Genomic DNA, 23,193 nt, shown 5'->3' with positions numbered 1-23,193 from the left:
TGTGTTGAGAATAGATATTAGGAAAGAAAGATGAGTCAGAGAGACAAACTAGAATAGGTGTTGGAAAACTACAGCCCATAGTTCACATCTGGCCAGCTTCCTGTTTTAGTAAATAGTTTTATTGGAACACAGCTACATTCATTAAATTGCATACTGTAGATGGCTGCTTTCACATTGTGGCAGAGGTAAGTAGCTGCAACAGGACCTTATGGCGTGCAGTAACTAAAACACTCACTATCTGATCCTTGTGGGTAAAAGTGCACACTCCTGAACTAGAAGGTTATTATGGTAATCTGAGTAAGTGATAGTGATAGCTTGTATTAGGATAGGAGTAATGGAAATAATGAAAAATGTTCAGACACTGCCCACATTTTGAAGGTAGAAAGGAAAGAATGTGCTGACAGAGGAAAAGTATAAGAGGCAAAAATAATAATCAAATCCTGAATGACTTTTTTTTTTTTTGGCCTGAGAAATGGGAAAGACCAGAGTATTGATATACTGATTGATTTTAAGAAGATTGATTTTATTGATTTTAGAAAGATTGTGAGAAGGGCAGGTTTGGAGGTACGGATCATGAGTTTAGTCTTTGAAATTCTTACATCCAACAGGTATATCTTACTAGAAAGTTGTACATCTAAGTGTAGAGTTCAGAGGGGTCTGAGCTGGTGATATAAATTTGAAAGTTTTCAGCATAAAAAATTCATGGATGAGATCACAGGGCAGTGATGGTATAAAATCAAGAGGTTTTAAGAGTAGAACTGAGGCTCGAGCTTTTCCAGTGTTTGGAGGTCATGAGTTACTGTAAACTCAGCAAAACTGAATGAGAAGGAGCAGCTATAAAAATTGGGAGAGAAAGAAGAGCACATGAAAACCTGGATGCTGAGTGAAGAGAGTATATTAAGGAGACCATCCTCAGCCTTATTAGTACTGCTGGTCTTTTAGATAAGATGAGGATGGAGCATTTATTATTGGCTTAAAATATGGAGGTAGTGATAACCTTGAGGGAAGTTTTGATGGCATATGGGGTGAAATGCTAATTGGACAGGATTCAAGAGAATGGAAAGAAAGGAACTGAAGACAGCTTATAAAGAAAACTTCTAGACGTTTTCCTCTAAAGGAGAGCAGATAAGGTGGAAAAAGGATGTGGTATGGAGAATTTTTTTTCTGATTTTGTTTTTTTTAAGATGGGAGAAATAGCAGAATGCTTGTATGCTCTTGGAATAATTTAGTCAAGAGGGAAAGTTATAATGTCCAAGACAGAAATTCCTGGAGCAATGTGTTTGAGCAGGTGTACAAGTGGAAGAAATGTCCTTCAGTGAAAACACAGGCTGTTCATTCAAAGTAACAGAAGGGAAGACAGAATGTATAGGCACAGATACAAATAGGTGACTTGATTATAGCAGCTTGGAATGTTTTCTTCTGTTTGCTTCTTTTTCTCTTTTCTTTTCTTTTTTTTTAGCATAGGAAGCAAGGTCAACAAGCTGAGGGGAAAAATAGAGAAGTCTTGGAGGTATGAGAGGAGAGTGAAGGAGTAGAGGCTATCTAAACATCCTGTAAGAGAGGGTCAAGTGAATAGACTTGGGTGGGGGGGTGTATATAGCAGAGCTTCTGCAGAATACCAAGGGCTGAAATTCAAAACAAATAAAAAGTTATGATAATAATGTAAAAGGAAAAATATTCTAAACATCCAACAAAAGGATAATAGATAAATGATGGCTTAGAACTTTCAGTAAATGGACCTTTGTGCAACTATTAAAATAATTTTGTAATATGCTTAGTAACATGGAAAAATCCCTTCAAACAACGTTTGAGGAGAGCTCTTTATGTTCTAGACTGTTATTATGAGAATTTGACAAGTGGCATAGATAGTAAGACTCCAAAGACACATTGCTGGGAAGTGATGGCATGGATTACACTTCAATCTGATTTTAACTGATTACCACACAGCTTAAATTTACATTTTATTTTAAGCACCTACCTCACATGGTTAATTGAAGTTTAGCCTTTATTTTATTTTAACCTCCAAATTAAAAAAAATAAACTATTACATAGATATGTATCTCCAATCTGCTACTTGAATAATTGTTTCAACAGAAATATATAACTTTTAATGTAACTAATATCATTTATTTCTAACATTCCAAGTCATCACTCCGAACTGCATTTTTGTGAAAGCTATTTCTGTCATTTAACACATAACCCTTACCTTTGTCAACACTTTCATCAGCCAGCTCTTTGTCTTTTGTAGATTTAACTATTCTGACGAAGTCTTCATGTAAATCACCAACATCTTTAACGTGCTAATTTATTCTTTGAAAATAGTATATAAAATGATAGAATTACAGGAGTTTCTTTGAATGCAAAAAGCCTGTACAACTAAACAGAATAAATTTAGACATAGGTGAATCAAGAAACAAAACCCAAATTTAGTGTGGGTCACTCCTCTGTGATGATTTCTTTAGCAAAAATAGTTTTAAGTTTCAGATTTTATTCTCAAAAGACTTTCAGGTTTTCTGCACACATGTTATTCATTGTAACAAATGGCACTTAGATGATCTTACCTAGTCCTATGACCATAAATAATATTTACCTCCATGCTTATGACTCCCAAATTTGTATCTTTTGTCCAGATCTCTTCTATAAGCTTCAGTCACATATATTCAGCTGTCTTCCTGACATCTCCCCTAGGTAATTCAAACATAATACATTCAAAACAGATCACTTACGATTTTTGCTACCTCTACTGTGAGAACAAAGATAATTCTCATCAGACTGTTGACATTCCAGAAAATGTTGACATCACTCTGAAAGGACACACAGTTATTTTCAAGGACCCCAGAGGAACTCTGTGGAGGAACTTCAGGCACATCGATGTAGAATTCAGTCTCTTTGGAGTGAAGAGACCCCAGCATTGACAAATAGTAGGGAAATAGAAAGGAAGTGGTTACTGTTCACACTATCTATAGTCATCCATAGAACATGATCAAGGGTGTCACACTGGGCTCCTGTTACAAGATGAGATTTGTGCCACTTGCCCATCAACCTCATTATGTAGAATGGGTCTCTTGTTGAAATTAGAAATTTCTTGGTTGAAAACTACATCTGCAGGGTTTGCATGAGACAAGGTATTCTTTGTTCACTATCTTGAGTCCAGAATGATGAGTTAATTCTTGAAGGAAACGGCACTAAACATGTATCAAATTTAGCTATTTTGACTCAGCAAGCCAGAACAGTTATAAATGAGAATATCAGAAAATTTGGAGATGGTGTCTATGTTTCTGAAAAAGGAAAAGTCCAGCAGGCTGATGAATAAAGTCTAAGAGTTGTCTAGCTATGGAAACAATAAGATGCCCGATGACTCCTAAGACCTTCTTGTGACATTTTAAAGATGCGATAAAAGCCTCTGTTGAAAAAACAACAAAAAACCCAGATCATCTGATTACCCTCTCTATCCACAAGCTGTCGTCTGTTTTTACAATGGAACCACCACTTGCTCAAGCCAAGAATCATCCTTAATTCACCTTTCTCTATAAACTGTTTTTGCTCAGTTTCAAGTCTTAGTTCTACCTCCGAAATACATGTCTATTCAATCCACTCTTCTTTGCCTCCCCTGCCCCTCTCTAGTCCAAGCCCTCATCATCTCTAACCTGTATTACTGTTAGTATTCTAATTAGTCTGGGGACTTTCTCATTTCTTCCTTCTAAGTTCTCCACAAAACAAATATTTTTGAAGAACCATTCAGATCACATCACTTTCCTACTTAAAACCTCTTAATGGTTTTCTGTTGTGCTCAAATAAGATTGAAACTCCTTATCGTGATCTATAAGATACTGCATGCTTTAACTGTTGTCTGGGTTTTTACCCATTGTACTCCCCCTAGCTTTTTCTTCAGTTGCGTTGTTCTTTGTCTTCTTTGAAGACATGGAGCCTTTCTAGCCTTAGATCCTTATATCCACTCTCACCTCTATCTGGACCACTTTTCCATGGCTCTTCTTATTCTTTAGATCTCAGATGAAATGTCACACCCTGAGAGGTGTTTCTTGACCATCCTATCTGGAATAGATTCCCCACTTTGAACTTTATTCTGTCAAAACATCTGCTTACTTCTCCTACAGAACCTACTATAACCTTTGGGTATTTTGCTTATCCATGTATTTCATTGCTTATTTTGTGTCTCACCAATTTATAGTTTGTCACTGAAACCCCAGTGTCTGTCACATATCAGATTCTTAATAAATAATTTTTGAATAAATGAGTGATATGCCATTTTCACTCCTTGCAGAAGCTTTAGTTCACTTTCATAGTTTGAGTCCATTAGTTACCACGTGTGTAGGCAATTGATATTTAGATTACAGGTGATAATTGCCTTCTTAACTTCCCTATTTTCTACTTTTAGCATGAAAAGGTCTGTTTTAAGCAATTTCTAGAGCCCTTTGGTATATCACACTTCTAAATCTTTGTCTTCTTTTGCCACAGATAATTCCAATGGATATTTATAAGAAACCCATTTAGCTGGATACCCCCAGCTGTTTCTCATTTTCACTCAGGTTCTTACCTCTGGGTAAATGTTTCCCTATTTTAACCACCTCTGAACAATTTTAATATCACACAAATCAAAATGCAAATTTACAAAGCAAAAGAGGTTTCTTTATCCTCCTTCCACCATTTGCACAGGCTGTCTACATAAATTTGCTGAAGGTAGTAAAGATAAGACAAAAAATAAGTTGGAATCAGGGGGAAAAGGGTTTAATCCAAAAAACTCATCTCAGGTGACTGAAATCACAGCATGAGTCAGTGCATTTATTAAGATGCTGCCTAGCCAGCTGAGATAGATCATATTTTTATATCATCAACCATGCCTTTGGCAAATAAACATGACCATAGGCTACTCAATTTTATTTTAGAGATGCCGTTTTCAAACTTTCAGTGATCTTTACCACAGGTTCCAGAATCCCACAGAAAGGCATAATCAGAAATCATATCATGTCATATCTCCAACTTCTGAAATAGAAGTCATTAAAATTGTCTTTGTAGATTTAGTGAATTTATGCATAAAACCTCTACTTGGTTATCCTTTTGTGTCATAGAGAGCACTAGCAGTGTTTCCTTTCAGTTTTTCCTCTAGAGTCTGGTGGGCCAAGTGGACAGGGTCAGAGTGACCAGCTGATGCTGGTCAGTATACTGGCCCATATTACCCCATGGAACACTTCCCCAGAGTTAGAAACATGTTTAATTCTCGATCTCATTTAACCTTCTTTTATCCATCAACAGGCCCTAAAGGACCTATAGAACTTGTATTTGTCACAAATCTGTATCAGCTATATCTATATCTTAGCCACAGGAAAGGGAAGAACAATTTGTAAGTTCAGGAATGTATTAGAAAAATGAAAGTAGCTATTCCCATTGCCAGAGGGGAGCCGGCTCTGCAAAGACAGAAAGTGGAGGATAAAACAATCCTTTTACTCCTCCCCTCCTCTCTTGTTCAGTCCACAACATCATAATTCCAACAACAGAAACAACCAGATAATTTTTCAGGAGTTCTGAGCAAGAGTGTTCGTTTCTCACTTTCTTACCTACATATTAGAAAAAAAATCAAGTTTCCCTTAGAGGGAATGCCAGTGTAACATGTCGCCACCCAGGTGGTATGTTAGGCAGTAACATGACCAGTTGAAAAAGGGCAAAGGCATACTTGCAATTTTCTGCAGGACTTTCTAGTTTTCCTTTAAGCCTGGAGAAGGAGGAAGCAGATATCTGGGATGTGATCTGGCTTAGCACCCCACAACAAAGTCTATCCAGTTGGGTAAAATAGTCCCAGAAAATGGGGAGGAAAGGGAACAGTTATGCCTCTGCAGTATCCACAATGCTGTGAGACTGAAGAGAGGGTGCCCAGGTGGGTATCTGAAGACCACTGAATTTATCACATGGCAAAATAGTAGTCTCCCTAGTCAGACTAGGTAAGAGCGCTATTAGCCTGATAAATCAGGAAACAAATCATAGGTTTTATTTGCTATAGATGTCAGCAGCTGATGGCAGCTGGGCATTAAGGCAAGAGATACTACACTGGAACCCAGGGTATTTCACAAGAACCTACATACAAGGAAACTGAAGTCAGAGTAGTGGATATTATCATGTCAGCAGAGTATGTAGTATGAGAAAATTGAAGCATAGGACGGGACTGAATTTTGAATCAAGGGCACCAAAAGAAAAGAGTAATCTGAATAAGGAGTGATCAAATGTGTTGACTGTGACCAACTAATGATTAAAAATCTCCATTGAACTTGCAATTTGAAAGTCATTAGTGACCCTAATAGAAACAGATTTTGTGAAGAGGAGAAGACTCAAAGACAGAGTGGAGGAGCTGGTAAGTGAGAGAGTAAAGGGTGGATGAGGAAATAGAGGCATCAGCTGTAGTCCTTTCAATAAATTTGACAATGAATAGGAGAGAAATCAGGTAATCTTAGAGAAGAAAGTGGAGTAAGACAATGTTGTTTTTTGTTTGTTAAATCATTTGTTTTAAGGAAGAATACTGAGCATATTTCATTGTCTAGGGAAGGAAGCAGAACGTAGTGAGAGGAGGTAGCCCTTAAACATCTCATTGAATCCTTACAATTTACTGGGGTAGAATGTGTTTCCCCCATATTGGGAATAGAGACTGATTGATTTAAAATCCTCATTCTACCACTTATAAGCTATGTGACTTTTGGTCAATTGTTTAACCACTTGAGCCTCAGTATCCTTATTCATGAAATTTGATTGAGAATGATGATCCTTGGGGGATGAAGTCTTCTTCATAGGGTTGTTATAAGTTAACGTTTATAAAGTGTTTAGAATCCCATGGTGAGCAATATATAAGTGTTTGTAAAATAAAATAAATCTCTGATTTTAAAGCACATATTCTTTCCACTCCACCAGCCCAAACTACATATCAGTTTGCTGACTCCCCTCTTGGAAGTGATAATATATTTTCCCAGGGCAAAATAAGCAATTATAATTCTTGTAATGCTATAATTCAAATAAATAGAATTTTGTGGACTATCAAAGAAAGTAATGAACATGCATTATAGTAGAACCTGGAATATATTTTCTTATAGAAGCAAAAACAAGTATCAAATATTTCTTGTGATATAGGTTGGAGATGGCTTGTTGACTAAAAACAGGAAATGGAAGAAAGATAACACCTTCCAGTGAGTTATCAGTGAAATGGGTTCTCCATTCCTCTTTACCTGGTTCAGTTTAATTGCTTAATAACTGGAAATAGTCCTACAAACCACAGCAGAAGAGCATCTGAATATTCGAGTGAGAGGGCAGGGAAAATTGCCTGCCATGAAACTTTACACTGTAATCTTCACTGAATTGTAGGGACAGGAGATGATTTCTGAGTAACTGAAATAATTTGAACTTGTATTAGACTCTTGTTTTTGCTTGTTATCTTTGTGACTGCTGACAACATATATTTTTCATAAAACCCCAAAATTCCACCTCCTCGGCCAAGTTTGTATTTTTTACTATTCATGTTTTCCTTACCAGCTGAGTTCTTATATGCAGAAATACTTTGAAAATTAAAAAACATAAAACATAATATTTATTTATTTATTTATTTATTTATTTATTTATTTATTTATTTTTGCGGTACTTGGGCCTCTCACTGTTGTGGCCTCTCCCGTTGTGGAGCACAGGCTCCGGACGCGCAGGCTCAGCGGCCATGGCTCACAGGCCCAGCCGCTCTGCGGCATGTGGGATCTTCCCTGACTAGGGCATGGACCCGTGTCCCCTGCATCGGCAGGCGGACTCCCAACCACTGCGCCACCAGGGAAGCCCTATTTTTATTGTACTGTTATTTTCTCGTTAAGAACTCTACTGGTCCAAGAGGTACTAATTTTACTATGAATTAATCTGAAAGTAGGAAACACCTTGGGATATTACCTAATCTTGAAAAATGAGATGGTTTTCTGGCATCTGAAATATCTGTTCAGACTGCAGGTACTATAAGGGTCAAGAGAGAGAGAAGAGAAACTGGTTAAGAAAATAAGTAGAACTTTGAGTGAATTCAATGTTTTTATATTCTGGAAAATCTCTCAAATGCCTGACACATGTTCAGTAACTCCTAATAATAATTCCTGAATGTCTGATTTGATAGTACAGAGATGAGCACACATACATCATTTTTTCACTGATATCCTGAATAGAATAATTTCATTAAAAAGCCATAATATTTAAACTTTATACATCATTGCCCAAGAGTAAGAACACATTAATGACTTTAATGAATTAGTTGTGTTCATGAATTATTACCTGGAATATATATATTTCAAATTTCTGCATGTATGTGTTTAAACAAGATATAGTAAGTTCTTAACAGTTTAGTGTGTGAGTGTACTTGGCGTGAGTTAGGACAATCTTCTGTTTATGCTTCCAGTTTACTCTTCACCTTGTTCCATTCTCAAAAGTCTAACCTGTGGGGGGCTCATCAAAGCATTTCCTTACCCTCTGGTTTCTCCTTGGGTTTGGTCAACAGGCTGTACCAATAGGAGATCAAAGGAGAGAGGAGACTGATACAGGGGTATTAATCCCCTGGATGTCTCTCTGCCAGTTTGTGACCAGTGTCCCTTTTGGCTGTTACTTCCATTGAGAAGCCTTCTCCGTATAGCTATGCTCTTTAGGTTCCAGTACTAGCTTGCTCCCATTGCTTCCTCCCATTAGACCTAGAGGGTAGTACTTTTTCCCTGTTATAACTAGCCTCAGTGTATTACACTATTTATTAATGACCTTGGTCCACCCTTGGAAATACTCTTTATTAAAATCTCCTCAAATAACATTTGAATGATCCACCTGTTTCCTGACTGATCTGTTACACTATAGGAAATGGATTTCCCAGAGTACTTAGTTGTGGTGTAATAATCTTCGGTGCCAACATCATTTCTTGTCTGCTTTGTTGCGGTAGCTTCCTATTGTTCTTCCTGCTGCTTCTACTCTTGTTCCACTAAAGTCTATCTCCTACACAGCAACCAGAGTGATCTTGTTAATGTAAGAAAGATCAGATCATTTCTCTGCTCAAAGCTCTTTGACGACTTTAAATCTAAAAGTCCAAGACATCTCCATGGCCTCAGGACCCTAATAATCTTCCCCAATCCATGGCTAGCTTACCTCCCTTCTCTGATCTCCTCTACTAGTAACCTGCTCCCATATACCACTGCTCTAGACCTTTCATTGTTTCTTGAGCACACCAGCCACGCTTCCTATTAAGGAAGGATCAGCACGTTTGGTATTCCTGCTGCCGTTAATGTTCTTCCTCATGGGTTTTGCACTCACCAATCAAAGTTTAGCTTCTAAATTGAGGCCTTTCTGTACACCCTATTCAAATGAAACTCCATCTTGCCTTAGGCTTGCTTACACCGTATTTTCTTTTTTTTTTCTCCAAAGTGCTTATCATGAACTAGCATACTTATTTTATGCCGTGTCTTCATTAAAAAAAAAAATTACTTGCATAAAAACTGGTTTATTTCTGTTTACCCCATACTCTGAATGCCTCAAACACTGCCTGGCACTTAGTAGAAACACACTATATAGTGACTTAATGAATGAGTGGGTACATATTACTCACTGAAGGTTAGTCACATTTTATTCAGGTCACAGTGACTTTAGTTGCAATGTTAGTACTGATTTAATTAAATCAATCATGTAAGAAATTATTAAAACAGCTCTATGCTAAAAATTTCATTACTCTCTGAGACTTACATCTGTTTAATGTACACAAATAAATAAATTACTGTCTTAATTTACTCTTAAATCAATAGAATAATGTAAGTAAAGTGAATCAGTAGGCCTAAATTTTTGAACTAGCTCTGCTAGCAACTTATATTGCAAAACCTAAGACAAAGTCACTTTAATTTCTATGCACTCCAGTTTCCTTAGCTATAAAATTAGGCAAAAGATTAGATGATTCTTAGGGTCCATTATTCCCCTGAAATTCTAAGAGGTGGTGGTTATATAATATACCTTTTGAGAATATATATATTTTAAAATGTCATCTGAAATTATAGTGTAATCAATGCTAAGGATCACTAATAAGTGACAACTACAGGAAGCACATATAACATTATCATTTATCTTTCATCTTCTTCACTAACAATATATCACCACGTCTTTTTCTGGAGAATAACAATGGATAAAATAATCAGGGAACTACTGACCACAGATAATCCATTGATTGAGACCGAAGTATAATTTTTTTAAATTGAAGTATAGTTGATTTACAATGTTGTGTTAGTTTCAAGTGTACAAAACTGATTCAGTTATATATATATATATATATATATATATATATATATATATGTATGTATATGTATATGTATATATTCTTTTCCAGACTCTTTTCCCTTATAAATTATTACAAGATATTGAGCATAGTTCCCTGTGCTATATAGTAGGTCCTTATTGTTTATCTATTTTATATATATTATTGTGTATATTTTCATCCCAAACTCCGTATTTATTCCTCCCCCCACGTTCCCCTTTGGTAACCATAAATTTGTTTTCTATGTCTGTTCGTCTATTTCTGTTTTATGAATAAGTTCATTTGTATCATTTTTTTTAGATTCCACATATAAGCGATATTATATGATATTTGTCTTCCTCTCTCTGGCTTACTTAGTATGATAATATCTAGGTCCATCCATGTTGCTGTTAATGGCATTATTTCATCCTTTTTATGGCTGAGTAATATTCCACTGCATATCTATACCACATCTTCTTTATTGGTTCATATGTCAATGGACATTTAGGTTGCTTCCATGTCTTGGCTATTGTAAATAGTGCAGCAGTGAACACTGGGGTGCATTTATCTTTTTGAATTATAGTTTCCTCCGGATATATGCCCAGGAGTGGGATTGCTGGATCATATGGTAACTCTAGTATTATTTTAAGGACCCTCCATACTGTTCTCCATAGTGGCTGCACCAATTTGGGACCAAAGTATAATTTTGAGTTTACTGCTGTCACCAATGTATTGAGAATATATTAAAATATATATGAAATATGTTATGACAGATGAGATGTGTCAGAATTTCAGATTATACTACAGTATTTTCATCTTTGATATTCCTAGAAATGTATCCATCTCACAGATTTCCAAATCCAAGAAAAGATTTTAAATGGTCTCAAATGAGTACTTCAAATTGAAATGAACCTTTTATGTATGACATATTTTTAACCTTTAGGATTCAAACTGGACTCCTGAAAAAATTTATGTAAAATTTGTAGAAGTTTCCAGATGATTCTCCTTATCTCTTTATATATCTGAAAATACAAAGTCACAAATTTTAAACTTTTTCTCAGTGTCTGCATTGTGCCATCATAGCAAAAATCAGATGCTATTTATCACTTTTGAATTTTCACCACCAGAAATGTCATTAATTTTAATGATAAAATCCTGTTATACCTTGCATTGAGTTGACCTTTTACACTCTCAGACAAAATGTGCCATATAACCATAAGGTGGTATTACTGTTATTTGGAAATGAAATAGCACTTCTTATCCTTGCATAGTAGGATGACAGACAAAAAAACTTGTATACTGTAATTTTTTTCTCTGCAAATTTTGAGTGCAATTTTGAGAATGAATATTTCATATATATATATATATATATATATATATATATATTTAAAGTTTCTTTGAAATTACTGGAAAGTAAAAACAAATAAATATACATAATTATTTATAGGCATCTATCAGGTAGAGATCATGCTTTTCTTACATTTATTGTTTTATCTGCCTCAATTGTTTTCAGTAAAATTGGGACAAAAATCATTAGTTATTAATATACCCAGCCCCATAAATGTGTTTTATCCCCCTACAAAATAATCTTTTCATCCTGTATCAATTCATCTTTATTATGAAACTAAAACAAATTCTCAGCTGAGTAAAGAATTCAGTGTCTGCCTGTCAGACTTTTGGATAGTGGAAAATTCTCTTGTTTGGAAAACAAAGAACTCACAATTTCTAGGCTCTTAGAGCTTGATGATATTTGTTTCCATCATGCCATTTTACTTATTGTACAATACATAGGAGAATGCTTTCTACTGGCTTCAAATGTAGCCTTATAACAGGCATGGTTTAAAGAAAAGGCTCCCTACATGCATCACAATTTCTTCCTTGCTGCTGCTGTTTCGTATACACTTAGGTGGTACATCCATCCTCATTAGGAATCACTCTTCCTTATGGACAGACTATTCTCAACAATCAGCGAAGCCAGTTCTTCTCTTGGATTTAAAATATCCTCGTGACATTCATTCTCACTGTTTTTCTTTTCTGTGGTCCCCAATTAACACCATCTTTTTTTTTTAAAGCATAATATCGCCTACATTTATTTATGTTAATAAAATCTAACAGACTTTATGGGTAGGAGGAAGCAAGCATTAAAAAAGGCAACATTAAAGGAGGGCATTGCCAAGTACTGGATTTAAAAATAAGTAGAATTTCAAAAGAGCAGCTCTTAAAAAAGTATGTTTAATCATTGTTAGCAGCTTAGAGCAAAATTATTTTATACTCCTAGTCACCTACCATTTAATATTTATAAAGCACATTTCTACTTTTCATGAGTCTTAAATATTCTATGATTATTATTTCTATAATTTCCAAAAGCCCCCTCAGAGAAAGTATACTGCAAGTTAGAAAATTACCTGATATGGGAAAGGGAACAGTGACACACATATCTGAGAGATTGTGTGATACAGTGGGGTAAAAGTAATTAACTAGGAGATAGGCAATATGGGTTGCACTTTGGTGTCTGTCACTTGCTACATTTGTGACTGAGCAAATTCTGTGGTTCTTATGTTCTTTAGTTTTCATACCTGGCAATGAAAGAAATAGCTGTCTTGTTCCACCTTTTATGTTATTTGAGAGTTTATTGATAATGTGTGTGAAAGTGCTTTCAAAAGTTGAAATATTTTAAAGTATTGTCTTCAAACATCCTTTAAAACTTTGAATTCCTATCTATATACCACTAAAGAATCAGCTTTCTCTTCCTCTCCACCAAAAAAAACCAAAAAAACAAAAAAATTGCTCCCACTTTGGAAAGAATATAAACAGTTGAAAACTCCTCCTCATGGCTCCCCACAATTCCAGGCTCTCTCTACTTTTATCTATTGATTTTTTGGGGTCAGATTTTGTACCAAATGTCTCATGCCACTTTAAAAAACCTTAAATGATAGTGTCACTAATAAACAATAATAACAAAACTACACATGCTTGACTGTTGATGTCAAGATACTAATACCCAATTCCACTGTATCTTAACCCAGATATATCTCAAAATAGCCCTTTTTAAGCTTGTGATCCATTAGGCTCAAGCCCAATCCTTATTCCCTATGCAAAAATATCATTTTTTTAAGCTTCTTTAATTTTTCACTCAAACCATCCATTAGATAAGCCCATTTCTTCCTTGTAATAGCTCCTGTTTTCATGATCACAAATTTTATGTAACATCACATTTTGTTTACTGGACTACAACAGCTACTACTACTACTACTGCTACTGTTACTACTTTTATACTACTCAGTGCTTTGTTTTCTCCTTTATAAAAAAGGGATGGTAGGGGCTTCCCTGGTGGCGCAGTGGTTGAGAGTCCACCTGCCGATGCAGGGGACACGGGTTCATGCCCCGGTCCGGGAAGATCCCACATGCCGCGGAGCGGCTGGGCCCATGAGCCATGGCCGCTGAGCCTGCACGTCCGGAGCCTGTGCTCTGCAATGGGAGAGGCCACAGCAGTGAGAGGCCTGCGTACCGCAAAAAAAAAAAAAAAAAAGGATGGTAAAACCAGTACCTAGAATTTTTATTTGGGTTAAGTTAGCAAATAAAAAATAATATACACATAAATTCTTTGAAGAAAGGAGCATATGGTATTTCAGGTATACTTCTATATTCCCTGCAATATTTAACACTAAAGTAATTTTCTACCCATGTACATAGTATTTATCCTTTGAATACACTGAATACCAGATAGCTAAAATATTTGTGCTCATAAATATTATATACACATGTATATATGTATATGTGTGTATTTCCATATGTATGTATATATATATAGTATTAATGCATATTTTTTTTTTTTTTTTGCGGTACGCGGGCCTCTCACTGTTGTGGCCTCTCCCGTTGCGGAGCACAGGCTCCGGATGCGCAGGCCCAGCGGCCATGGCTCACGGGCCCAGCCGCTCCGCGGCATATGGGATCCTCCCAGACCGGGGCACGAACCCGTATCCCCTGCATCGGCAGGCGGACTCTCAACCACTGCGCCACCAGGGAGGCCCTATTAATGCATATTTTGTTCAATTTCTTACTTTCCAGTAAGTAGTACTAAGTACTAATTACTATTCAAAAGAACTCTGAGAGGTAGATGTTACAACCCTCATTTCACAGAGGAGAAAACAGTGGCTTCAAGATGTTATAACTTTCTTGGAATTACTCAGCTTAATAGTGCAGAACAAGATTCCAAACACAGGTTCTTCTCTTATAAGTAAATGCTGCTTACACCACTTCATCTAATTGTCAGACACTGTTTTAGCCAAAGATGATAGAGTTGTAATTTAGAATAGCCTCCTGCATTCTAGTCTCCTTTCCCATGCCCAAGCCCGAGAGGAGTTCCTTCATCAACTATTTGGGTTGGATGAGATCATTTTCCCCCTTTGGAAACTTGAGCAGAGTATGGCCAATTCCATCCTCCACTCTAAAAACATACGTGACTTCTCCTACCTTAAGTCTAGTGATCAAACGTCTTTGAAGCACCCTTCACCCGACCCAAGCATTATTAGCTTTCAGTAAGTTTATTCCTTTGTGATTTGAGTCAAGAAGATACTTCTTGAGGATGCAAGAATCCCTTCGTATCAGTTTAAAAATGTTTTAACAAAATTGGTGAAATTCTTTTATCTTTTTGTATTACAACATAAAATTGGCACCAGGGGCCTCCCTGGTGGCGCAGTGGTTGAGAGTCCGCCTGCCGATGCAGGGGATACGGGTTCGTGCCCCGGTCTGGGAGGATCCCATATGCCGCGGAGCGGCTGGGCCCGTGAGCCATGGCCGCTGGGCCTGCGCATCCGGAGCCTGTGCTCCGCAACGGGAGAGGCCACAACAGTGAGAGGCCCGCATACCGCAAAAAGAAAAAAAGAAAAAAAAAAAAAAATTGGCACCAGTATGCCAAATGACCACAAATGACCACAAATTAATTAGGAAAGTTGATGAGCCAATTCGTTCCTCTGGCTCATGATACTCTCAGTATTTTAGAAGTGTGCTTTTCTCGATCATCCATGGATTATTACATCATTGTACTAAATAAAGTCACATTTTCTTAGATATTTCAGGAATATGCCTTATAATGTATTTTAGGTAGAAGGTTCTTGCATTCATGGCTGCCTGTTTCCTGAAATTTAATAGTTATTCACCGTAATCGTGTAAATTCAGTGTTCTGTAAAGTAAATTTACTTCAAATGAAGAACACTTTTCTGTAAACATCCATGTGTATCACTTTCATTCTCTGCTGAGGCTGGCTTTATTGCTCTAAGCAAATATTCCCTGATTTTATTTGTAAAATATTTCTGAAGAAACAAAGGTGGTTTTGAACTTACTTTCATTTTTTTCCCCTTTTACTGAGATTATGACGACTTTGAACAGTTCTCAGATGAATTTCACCTTTCCTTTTTGTCTATTTCAAAGAAAGGGAGCCTTTGAAGAACATTTTTTTCTTTTTTAATATATCTAAAGCTTCTGTTACATAAAAATGAAATTTCCATTTAATACTTTGGGCTTTCACTGAATAGACTATGCTCAGTGGAGACAGAGGCAAACAAACTTACTTTTAACTATTCCTCTTGTCCATGGGGACCCATGTCCTGTCACTTGTTATTCCTCTGCTCTGCTCACAATAGGGACACAGTAGGACCTCAATTCAAGCACAGTTTGCCATGGGCATGAGGACTCTGAATGTGCACAAAGTTGATGCCATTTGCCCTTCAATTTCATAAGTCACAGTTTCCTGGAGGAAGTACTATGGGAGAAGAATATGGGGTCATGAGAAGCTGAATTCTACTTCACCTCTTCTCTACCCTTCCAAACATACCTGACCTGGGTTACAGAGAGAATGCTTTCAATCTTTTGCTGTGGTGGTTATCAAAAGCTTGAGCCTGCTTCTTCACTCTTCAGAAAAGAAACTGAAAATGTAAGAACTATTTTTATGGGATGCAGTAGTCATGCTATAGCTACCATACAGTTTCTGGGAATAGCTTCCTGTTTTTCCTCTTTGATTAAACACATGTATCAATATATATCAGGTTATGTCTAAGAGTGAGATTTTTTGTTCAGTGGCAATTCTACCTCATATGCCAGCAGAATGTATACAACATGGTTTGATTTTAGAAATTAAAATATGATGGGCTATTTTTAAATTTTTCTTGGAGTATAGTTGATTTACAATGTGTTAGTTTCAGGTGTACAGCAAAGTGAATCAGTTATGCATATATATATATCCACTCTATTTTAGATTCTTTTCCCATATAGGCCATTAAAGAGTATTGAGTAGAGTTCCCTGTGCTATACAGTAGGTCCTTATTAATTTTCTATTTTATATACAGTAGTGTGTAGATGTCAATCCCAGTCTTCCAATTTATCCATCCCCACCCCTTACACCCTGGTAACCATAAGTTTGTTTTCTGCATCTGTAACTCTCTTTCTGTTTTGTAGGTAAGTTCATTTGTACCATTTTTTTAAAGATTCCACATATAAGCAATATCATATGATATTTGTCTTTCTCTGTCTGACTCACTTCACTCAGTATGACAGTTTCTAGGTCCATCCATGTTGCTGTAAATGGCATTATTTCATTTTTTATGGCTGAGTAATATTCCATTGTATTTATTTACCACATCTTCTTTATCCATCCCTCTGTTGATGGACATTTAGGTTCCTTCGATTTTATCTTGAAAAGAAAAGGCATTACAACTTGCATGGGAGCGTAGACCTTGTAAGTAGGACACTTGGTGCTAAGTTTCAGGAGACCTACTAATTAATTTTAAAATTCTGCTGAATAATGACAGTACTTCACACAAATACATAGCAATGTAAAAATAAGAACTTTTAATTGGCTGAAACAATCTTGAGAAAAAAGAACATAGCTGGAGGTATCATGCTCCTTGATTTAAGACTATACTACGAAATTACAGTAATCAAAACCGTACGGTACTGGCACAGGAAGAGACATATAGGTTAGTGGGACAGAGTAGAAAGCCCAGAAATAAACCTACCTACTTACGGTCAATTAATCTACAGCAAAGGAGGCAAGAATATACCATCGAGAAAGGACAGTCTCTTCAATAAGCGGTGCTGGGAAAACTGGACAGCTACATGTAAAAGAATGAAATTAGAACATTTTCTTACAACATATAAAAAATAAACACAAAATGGATTAAAGATCTAAAACTAAGACTGGAAACCATAAAACTCCTGGAAGAGAACATAGACATAATACTCTTTGGCATAAATTATCACAATATTTGTTTGGATCCCTTTCCTAAGGCAAAGGAAACCAAAACAAAAATAAACAAATGGGATCTAATTACAAGGTTTTGCACAGCAAAGGAAACCATCAACAAAATGAAAAGACAGCCTACCAAGAGGGAGAAAATATTTGCAAAATGATATGACCTAGAAGGGGTTAGTATGCAAAATATATAAGCAGCTCATATAACTCAAAATCAAAACACAAAGAACCTGATTAAAAAATGAGCAGAAGAGCAGAATAGACATTTCTTCCAAAGAATACATACAGATAGGCACATGAAAAATGCTCAGCATCATTAATCATCATAGAAATGCGTTTATTAAATTCCATTTAGAAGTTTAACCTTTTCAAAAAAACACCTGGGTTAATTTTACTGGGTTTCCCGTCTTTATTCTTAGTCACATCTCCACTCACACTTCACACAACCTTTAACTATTTTGAATATGGAGTAACTTTTTGTTTTATGATGCTACATATCATGAGACTCTGTTGTACATAAAATATGCTGAAAAAGAACTCTGTAGTTCATTATGTTAGTACAGAAATAGCAAAGTATTTTTTAGAGTATTCCTACGATAAACCAAACCTAAGCATTAGAGAGTGCCCATGAGTCGTTCCTCTCCAGTTCTGTAGAGCCAATGAGTCCCAACACCTAAGCAGAAACCTGAGGAAGAGAAAGTGTGTGTGTGTGTGTGTGTGTGTGTGTGAGTGTGTGTGTGTGTGTGTGTATTGCCCATATTCATGTGAGGAGGGAGGTGCTTTGAGGTAGTGGTGGAGGGTGCTTTTTGGTCCATGGAAAGGCAGTACTGCAGGTGGCTATGAGACCTTTGAGTTTGAACTCAGGCTGACTGGATTTTTAATCTCAGATCCACCACTCACATAGAGACCTTGGCCAAATAACTCTGAAACCATTTCTTGTGTAAAATGGAGGTAACTGGAGTACATATTACATGGATTAGTTGTTGGAAAAATCTTGTTAAAATGATTAACAGAGTGTCTGGTAAGCACAGAGTAAAAACTTAATACATTTTAGCCCTTATTATTATTATTACCATCTTTGTTAGCACAGTAGTTCTAGTAATAGCCTTGAAAACAATGATCGGTTTATATTTGAGCAGCATAGAACAAAATCCACTCTATCTGCCTTCCTCATCCTCCCCACACCAAAATAGGAAACCTTTTAGTAATTGGACTCACCAACCAATACTAAGGGGAGAACCTTCTTTGAGGTGGGTAGGAGAAGGTGGGGAAGTTATCAAGACCTGAGTAGTGTGCAGAAACCTCTTAGGATTTCTGATAGTCATTCATTGCTCTGTGAAACTATAAGCACAGTATTGTTAGAGGAGGTTGTTGAGATGGCATGACTGCCAGCTGACCTGCAAGCTGAACCCAGGGAACTGGGGGCTCCTCTCTCCTGGCCCTGTCCTTGGAATGTACATTCCATCCACTGTTCCCATTTTAAGGACACAGCCTTGACAGAGCAAGGCATTGCTGAGACCATCCTAACTGAACATGTGATTGGACCCGATTAAGGCCTCTATATAAACTTTGAAGATAGTGGTAAGTGGAACGGAAATCTACTCATGGTGCAGCTGCCGAAGACAAGCCTCATATGTAAGTTCCCTTGCTTGTTAAAACTGCCACCTACCAATCTAGAGTGGTCTGCCATTTTCTTCAGTCTCTCCTTGCCCTCCTTGTACAGGGGCCAGTTTGTGAACCAACAAATACAAAATGAGGACTTTGGGAGAGTAAAAATAATCTCAGGACTAAACTCAAGGCCAAGTTTTAAAAAATATTTTGAATATCCTTTAAAAACTTTTCAAACATTTTTCAATTCTGGTATCTCCCTGTTGCTGTTTTATATTCTTACTGAATAGGCAAAAGAGAAACATTCTAATGCCTACTGACTGAACACAGTTGTATATTCAATATCCATTTCCAGGAACAATTCCACAAGCCTTATAATTACAGAATCATATGTAGATTGCCTGTTAAAGAGACCTGCAGAGCCTATGTTGAGAGGCCTTACTTGGAACCAGAAACCCTCTTCAAAACCAGGTCTTGTCTCTTACTGAACTGGGTCCTTGAACAAGTTACTTAATCTCTCTGTGCCTCAGTTTACTCACTGTAAAACAAAGATAAGAATAATTCATTGTTATCTTCTAGGATTTTATAAAGATTAAATGAGATAAAAGATTCAGTGAGCTTAGAATAGTGGAATGGTTTCAGGCTTATAATAACTTCAGAAATGTAAGTTGTTATTATTGTTATTATGTTGCCCTGTGGTAGGGTATACTCAAGCACTATATTAACAACCAGTTAATTTAATAAAGGCAGTATAATATGTTTAAGAATGATCCTCAACTTCCTTATATCAGGTATATTTAAGGTTAGAGGGGAAACCCTCCCTCCCTCCCCTCCCCTCCCTCCCTCCCCCTCCCCTCCCCCTCCCTCCCTCCCCCTCCCCTCCCCCTCCCTCCCTCCCCCTCCCCTCCCCCTCCCTCCTTCCCTCCCCTCCCCTCCCCTCTCCTCCCCTTTGCTCCCTCTCTCCCTCTCTTCGTTTCTCCATTCTTTTCTTCCTTCCTTCTCCCTTTTTTCCACCTTTCCTTTTTTACTCCTTTACAAAATATGGATTAAACCTGACCATATGCTGTACACTGTGCAAGATGCTGGTGTGGAGTTATGAAATGCAGACATGATCCCTCCCTCTTTGGAGAAAACAGTCTAGTGTCAGAGTCATAAACAAGTAAGCAAGGAAACAAATCCATAAACCTAATGACTGCAGATTTTGATACTATAGAGAAGCAGATGAGGCAGTGTGATTAAAAGAAAATGAGTTGGGGGGCTTCCCTGGTGGCGCAATGGTTGAGAGTCCGCCTGCTGATGGAGGGGACACGGGTTTGTGCCCCAGTCCGGGAAGATCCCACATGCCACGGAGTGGCTAGGTCCGTGAGCCATGGCCGCTGAGCCTGCGCGTCCGGAGCCTATGCTCCGCAACGGGAGAGGCCACAACAGTGAGAGGCCCACGTACCGCAAAAAAAAAAGAAAATGAGTTGGGAGTGGGGGCTGCCTTAGGCAGAATGGTCCAGATATACTTCTCTGAGGAAGTGCCAAAGCAGAGAGCTGAAGGAAGAGGAGAGTTTGTTAAGTGAGGGGCCTAAGTGAAGTATACAGGTGTTTTACAGAGAGACAGGCCTAAGTTGTTTTAGCCCCTGAGGTCTTTGAGGTTGAAGTACCTGAATTGAATCTGGATTACAAACTCCAGGTACCTGAGAGATTTTCAGGGTTGTGCTCATCAGTCTTATCCTGAACGTCTGCTAGTACTTTATTACATGACTCTAGAAGACTAGCACAGAGTTTCTGTTCTGGAGGCATCATCAACTATGACAAGTGGGGCCTACCATGTATTAATTCAGCCCATTCCCAAATGTGTCTTAAAAGGCCCTTTCTTGTAACTACTATATTCAAGGAGCATTTAAAATTTTTCTTAATATTTGTTAGAAGGAGATTTTTTTTTAATTTTGTTTTTTGCTGCTTTGATCTCTAGAGCTCTTTGTTGAACCACCAATGAGATTCTAATTCAGCATTTTCTACACTAAAATCTGGAATTTTCATTCTGGTCTGGTATAGGAGATATACATCTTTTGAAAAATAACACTGATTTAGACAGTAGTAAAAAGAAATCTTATCCCCCAAGGGATGTAGTGTAAATAGAGCAACACATGGCCAGCTGTCAAAGGAAATCTCTTTGGCTTTATTCTCCCCCCAAGAGTGCAGTAAGCTGGTCCTTTTAGTATGTATCTACCAGGATACTAATAAGATGCTAAATGAAAACATCTTTAAAATATCTGTATCTGTCAAATACTCAGGCTTATAAATCCAGTGGATATGACGTGTTGTTATTATGTGACTTATACTGAGTATTTATTTTGCATTGCCTAAGCCAAGCTCCTTAGCATCAGGTACAGAATGCTGAAAGATGCTAATATATCACATTTCAGGTTTCCTGCAGCATCTTTGGCATTTCCCATGAGACATCATCATGTATGTAGCTTTGAATGCAGTGTGATGTAATAAAGCAGGATAAAATATGGCTGCAGAATACAGTGATGGCACTACGGCAGTCCTCTTTAGGTTTTTTCATATTCAGCAGGACTATTAAAGGGTAATAGCACAGAACATCTTGTTAAAAAAAAAAAGCCACAACCCTGTATGATATCCTTGTTTATGGATGATATTTATTCTTTTGTAGTCTTATTCTGTGCTTTCAAAGTCAGTTGAAATGCAAGGGCTAATGAAACATACACTGTAACACATTTATTCTTCCCTACCCAAAATGAGTCTACAAGATGTAAATGACAACATAGATCAACAGCTCAGGTTTTATTGTTTTGGGTTAATTTATTCACTGTAATATTCTTAATGAAAGTAATGACTCTTACACTAGTTTGTATATTCACAGACCACAGTTTTATTAAATCATGCTGGGAAAGTTCACAATGAAGGCCGTAAGGCAAGTTCCATGTTTAGTCAAATATATAAATATAATCCATTTACTGAAGATCAACACTATATGTTTTTCTCTTCATTGTCCTTAATTTTAGTTCATCAAAATTTTAAGTTTAGGGAAGTCCAGGATCTAACATATTAGCCATATATTCTTATTACATAATTTTGAAAAATGCATGCCTGAATTATTAGCTTTTCTTTTACACCCAAAGTTCCTTGTGCATTTTATTGATTATGAAGACCTAAAGCAATCACTTCAAACTTTTGTCCTCAATGTTTACATTTCTGTGACTATTTGAACTTGAGGCAAAAGCAAATATTTTTATAGAATTATTGAAATTCTAGACTGGGTGAAAACAGAAGCTTTCAATGTCTAATTAATTAAACTATATGCTAGAATAATTATGACAGTCAATAAATGGGATTATTGTGTGAAATAGTTTGATAAAGTAACCTAAAATACTTTTCTTTGTGTCCATTCCTTTTCGTATACCTAATGCCTGGTACTGGTACGATACATAGGAATCTCTCCCAGAATTTTGCTGAATGAGTGAACAACCTACTAATTCATAACCTCTTGTTGCCATCAATCTCAATCTGTCAAAATCTGGGCCTGTTATTACTACTTTCTTCCCTAATTATTTATTAGAAATTACTTCCCTTGCAGGAAACTAGCCTTAACATTTTGGAATCATCCTCAAATCAATCTCCCTATGGAACCAAGATATGTCAATTATACCCGCAAAAGGCATTTCCAAATATGTCCCCTCCTCTCCATCCCCACTGCATGCTTCAGTCCTATCTTTTTACATTCCCTACTGCAAATAATCTTCAAATTGGCCTTGCCCGTATCTTTTACCTCCAGTCATTCCTTATATGACAGTCTGTTTATCTTCATAAGCTATAAATCTGATCATGTAAATTCACTGCTCCAATATTGTAAAGGCTTCTTATAATCCAAATTTTCTAGCCAAGCATGTAAATCTAGGATTTAATGCCAAACTTCCCTTTTTAGATCTTTCCCCTAACTTCTTATTTATCATATATTACAACTCGTCTTGAAGTTTCAGTAGCCTCAGAGTCCATCACCTGTGATTGTTCTCTCAACTTAGAATGTCTTTTTTGCCACTTGAGGTCCACT

At 36.9% G+C, this 23,193-nt stretch overlaps 1 pseudogene across 1 annotated transcript; it reads left to right on the top strand.

The window, feature by feature from the left end:
- Positions 1-573: 573 nt before the first annotated feature.
- On the top strand, positions 574-3,313 carry LOC309810747 (large ribosomal subunit protein uL6-like; annotated as a pseudogene). The gene is made up of 3 exons: positions 574-608; positions 1,460-1,510; positions 2,718-3,313. The product of its transcript is annotated as a large ribosomal subunit protein uL6-like (transcript).
- Positions 3,314-23,193: the final 19,880 nt, after the last annotated feature.

This window comes from Mesoplodon mirus (genome assembly GCF_964341445.2).
Source record: "Mesoplodon mirus genome assembly, chromosome: 9".
In the NCBI taxonomy this organism is placed as follows: domain Eukaryota; kingdom Metazoa; phylum Chordata; class Mammalia; order Artiodactyla; family Ziphiidae; genus Mesoplodon; species Mesoplodon mirus.
Note: the sequence above shows the minus strand (reverse complement) of the source record. Positions and strands in the feature narration are given on the sequence as shown.